The sequence below is a fragment of the Pan paniscus genome, chromosome 11 (assembly GCF_029289425.2).
Source record: "Pan paniscus chromosome 11, NHGRI_mPanPan1-v2.0_pri, whole genome shotgun sequence".
Lineage (NCBI taxonomy): Eukaryota > Metazoa > Chordata > Mammalia > Primates > Hominidae > Pan > Pan paniscus.
The window spans coordinates 83,162,780-83,167,831 of NC_073260.2; positions in this window are offsets into that span (position 1 = coordinate 83,162,780).

Here is a 5,052-nt window from a genome sequence, read left to right on the forward strand (position 1 = left end):
TACATTGGTGTTTTATTTTATTGAAAATAATGTAACGAAATATCAGGAAGTAAGATAAATACATGTATGATGTATGATAATAGAAGTAGAAGAGAAAGATTTTAAAATATTTTCATTGTTGTATCAGGGTTCAAAGCACCAGGACACAGATATTGCTAATATATGCCCTAGTAATAATCTTGTCTATATACTTGCATAGCTTTTTAATAAGTGATCTGAATGGGATAGCTTTATCTTTCATTATCTTTTCATTAAATTTTCTCCTTCTATACTCTTATCTCTGTGAATGGGGCTTGAAAATTGGGATTAGAACTTCTTTTCATATTGTCATTAAAGACTGGCTATCGTACTTTTTATCAATCTATGCTACTATATTGGTTCTTGGTACATCCTGTTTCTAGTCTTCTCTGGCCTGGATTACTGCAGTGGTTTACTAATTGGTCTTTTATCTTATTTTGCCCTCAAACCGTACTCCATAATGTTAGCAGAGTGATCTTTCGAAAATAAGTTTCTTCTTGTTTTCTCTTCATTAACCTTTAATACCAACCTCCTCCCACCCCATTACTTATAGGGTGAAGTCCAAACTCCTCATTGAGTAAGTAAGGACTTTCGTGATCTGGCCCCTGACTTCTTTTTTAGCCTTATCTTGCCCCATTACTCTTTGCCTCTGAGTTTTAGGGGTACCGAGTTATTTGTAGTGCACTAAACATGTGGAAGAATATACCTCTTACTTTCATACTCATGCTTATAGTGCCTGATCCCCCTACCTTCCTAAATCGTTTCCAATTCAGTTTAAGCTTTAGGTGCCTGTTACAGTGTTTCATGAATTCCCCTGCCCACTTGCATGCTCTCCTGTACGTTGTACAGACTAATATTATGTGTGTTTTTACTGTGCTTGTTTCTCTGTTATTCTGCTGCTACATTTTTGGTAGGATAAGTCTTATGGGGCTGTCCTGTGTGCATTGTAGGATATTTAGCAACATCTTTGGCCTCTGCCCACTGGATGTGAGCAGCATCCTTCCAGCTGTGACAACCAAAAATCTCTCCAGGCATTGCCAGATAGTCCCTGGAGCTGGAGATGCCCCCAGTTGAGAACCATTGTTCTGTTGGAATATAAGCTGCTTGACAGTATGGTTGAGGGGTTTAACTTGTAGCTCCAGTAAGTATTTCATCAAATCTGATCTTCTGTTGCCTAATATCTTTTGTGATTTCCCGTCATCCATTCCAATAGCATGGTACTTAAAGCCCTGACATCTATGCATACACAGCATCTCAAAGAGCTGCTCTCTTTAGTGAAAGAATAGATTAGGGCCGGGCGTGGTGGCTCAAGCCTGTAATCCCAGCACTTTGGGAGGCTGAGGCAGGCGGATCACAAGGTCAGGAGATCAAGACCATCCTGGCCAACATGATGAAACCCTGTCTCTACTAAAAATACAAAAAAATTAGCTCAGCATGGCGGTGCGCACCGTAGTCCCAGCTACTCGGGAGGCTGAGGCAGGAGAATTGCTTGAACCTGGGAGGCGGAGACTGCAGTGAGCCAAGATCGTGCCACTGCACTCCAGCCTGGTGACAGAGTGAGACTCCATCTCAAAAAAAAAAAGAATAGATTAGAAAAATCTGGCCTAAAGAGTGACAGAAAACTTGGATGACTTGGTTTAGATTCTGGTTGGGTGGGGGAAAATGTCTTCTTTTCCCTGAGAATTTGTAGCCATAGGTCTGTGCTTATGTGGGGCTAACCAGACACTTAAAAGTTACCTGCACGGTAATCTCCGGCCTAATAATTTAACACAGAACGATCCTAAGAGTTCCTGGGAGTAGCAAATGGGAAGAAAAAAGCATAATCAGATGAGCTTTCTCTTTCTCTTGGGAGTGACTCTGCTTTCAGAGTACAGTAGTCCTTTGATATCCCTGAGGGACTGGTTTCGAACCTTCCACGGACACCAACATCCAGATGCTCAAGTTTCTGATATAAAATGGCACAGTATTTGCATATAACCTATGCACATACTCCCATATACTTTAAATAATTTAATTTCTAGTTTACTTGTAATTCTTTTTTTTTTTTTTTGAGACAGGGTCTTGTTCTGTCACCCTGGCTAGAGTGCAGTGACACAATTACAGCTTACTTCAGCCTTGACCTCCTGGGTTCAAGTGATCCTCATGTGTCAGCCTGCTGAGTAGCTGGGACCACAGGTGTATGCCACCATGCCCAGCTAATTAAACTTTTTTTGTAGAGATAGTGTCTCACCATGTTGGCCAGGCTGGTCTCCAACTCCTGTCCTCAAGCAATTGTCCTGCTTCTGCCTCCTAAAGTGCTTAATACAATGTAACTGCTATGTAAATAGTTGTTATATTGTATTGTTTAGAGAATAATGACAAGGAAAAAATGTCTGTACATGTTCAGTACAGATACATTTTAATTTTGAATATTTCTGATCCATGGTTGGTTGAATCCATGGGTGTGAGGGTTGACCATATATGTTCTTCGCTTGTTCATTCTTAAGTCTTAATTGGTTGGCCCTTGTCCTGGGTCCAGTACTGCTTGTGACTTGGAGGGTTAGTCTACCTAATTCTGGAGTTAGTAGGCACCACATGAAGCTCTCAGACATTCAGTTATTTTTAGACTTAAAAATAACAATGTAGTATGCTTGAAAAAAGACAAGATTGAAAGTTTTAGTTAACTGGGAACTGAAAAACTAAATAGATTTTTTTTTTTTTTTTTCAATACAGGGTCTTACTTTTTCACCCAGGCTGGAGTGCAGGGGTGCAATCATGGCTCACTGCAGCCTCGACCTCCTGGGCTCAAGCGAACCTCCTACCACAGTCTCTGGGTAGCTGGGACTACAGGTATGCGCCACCAGGCCCAGATAATTTTTTCGTGTTTTCAGTAGAAATGGGGTTTTGCCATTTCTACCTAGGCTGGTCGCAAACTCCTGAGCTCAAGCAATCTACCTGCCTTGGCCTCCAAAGTAGTGGGATTGCAGGTGTGAGCCACAGTGCCTAGCCTAAGTGGAAATTCTAACAACAACAACAACAGCAAAAAAGCAAGAGCTAAAATTAAGAATTTGATGAGGCCGGGTGCTGTGGCTCACACCTGTAATCCCAGCACTTTGGGAGGCCAAGGCGGGCAGATCACCTGAAGTCGGGAGTTCAAGACCAGCCTGACCAACATGGAGAAATCCCATCTCTACTAAAAATACAAAATTAGCCAGGGGTGGTGGTGCATGCCTGTAATCCCAGCTACTCGGGAGGCTGAGGCAGGAGAATCAGTTGAACCTGGGAGGCGGAGGTTGTGGTGAGCCGAGATCGTGCCATTGCACTCCAGCCTGGGCAACAAGAGCAGAACTCTGTCTCAAAAAAAAAAAATTTTTTTTTTGATGAATGAGTTTCAAACCAGATGAAACAAAGCTGAGGATAGTGAAATTAGTTTGGTCAGAAGAAAAAAATTCTGAATGATACATACAGAGACAAAAGGATGGAAAAGAACCGGAAAGCAATGTAACAGAAGGGCTAACATTAAGCAACTGGAGTTCTAGAAAGAGCAAAGTAGAGAATATTTGGAGTTAATGCTTAAGAATTTCATAAAACTCATGAAGATCATCAAGCTATAGATTTCAAAAGCTCTGCAAACCTCAAGCAAAATAAATTTTAAAAATACGCATACAAATATTACTAATACAGTTGAAAAGTAAAGAAAAATTGTAGAGCAGTGACAAAAATAAGGTATGTTACCTTCTAAGGACCAAAATGTGACAACTGACTTCTCAATACAAACAATGGGAATCAGAAGATAATGGACTGACATTTTCAAAGTGATGACATAACTGCTAACCTAGAGTCTATAATAAGCAAAACTGTCCTTAAAAATAGGGTGCAATAGGAAAAATTAACGTTTCAGCCAGACATGGTGGCTAACACCTGTAATCCCAACACTTTGGGAGGCTGAGGCCCATGGATCACTTGAGGTCAGGAGTTTGTGACCAACCTGGCCAACATGGTGAAACCCTGTCTCTACTAAAGATACAAAAATTAGTCGGATGTGGTGGTGTGCACTTGTAATCCCAGCTACCTGGGATACTCAGGAAGCTGAGGCAGGAGAAATGCTTGAACCTGGGAGGCAGAAGTTACAGTTGGCTGAGATTGTGTCACTGCACTCAGCCTGGGCAACAGAGTGAGACTCTGTCTCAAAAAACAAAAAGCAAAAATACTAAAACATTTCACACGAAAAATGAGAATTTCCCCCTAACAAATCCTGCACACACACAAAAATTGCCTTTAAGCAGAGGGAGAACATTACCAGATGGAAGGTTGGAGATGCAAGAAGGAATATGAATTAAAAGGGTAAATATATGGATTAAATGCATAGTGATTGTTTTTCTTTCTTTTTTTTTGGGAATCAGGGTTTTACTCTGTCACTCAGACTGGAGTACAGTGATGTGATCATGTCTCACTGCAGCTTTGAACTCTTGGGCTCTTCCCGCTTCAGCCTCCTTAGTAGCTGGGACTACAGGTGCATAACACCATACCTAGCTAAGTTTAAAAAAAAATTTATAGAGACAAGGTCTCACTATGTTGTCCAGGCTGATATTGAGCTTCTGGCCTCGAGCGAACCTTCTGCCTCAGCCTCCCAAGTTGCTGGAATTACAGGCATGAGCCACTGCACCCAGCATAAATGAATAGTGATTTTAAAACAGGCCAGGCTCAGTGGCTCACACCTGTAATCCTAGCACTTTGGGAAACCAAGGTGGGCGGATTGCTTGAGGCCAGGAGTTCCAGACCACCCTGGCCAACATGGTGAAACCCTGTCTCTACTAAAAATACAAAAATCATCTGGGTATGGTGGTGCATGCCAGTAATCCCAGCTACTTGGGAGGCTTGAGGCTTGAGGATTGCTTGAACTCAGGAGGTGGAGGTTGCAGTGAGCCAAGATCACGCCGCTGCAGCCCAGCCTGGGTGACAGAGTGAGAATCTGAATTTTAAAAAGAAAAAAAAGCATATAAATTGGGAGAGGGATAAATCAAGTTAAAATGTTTTAATGGCCTTATTTTCTGA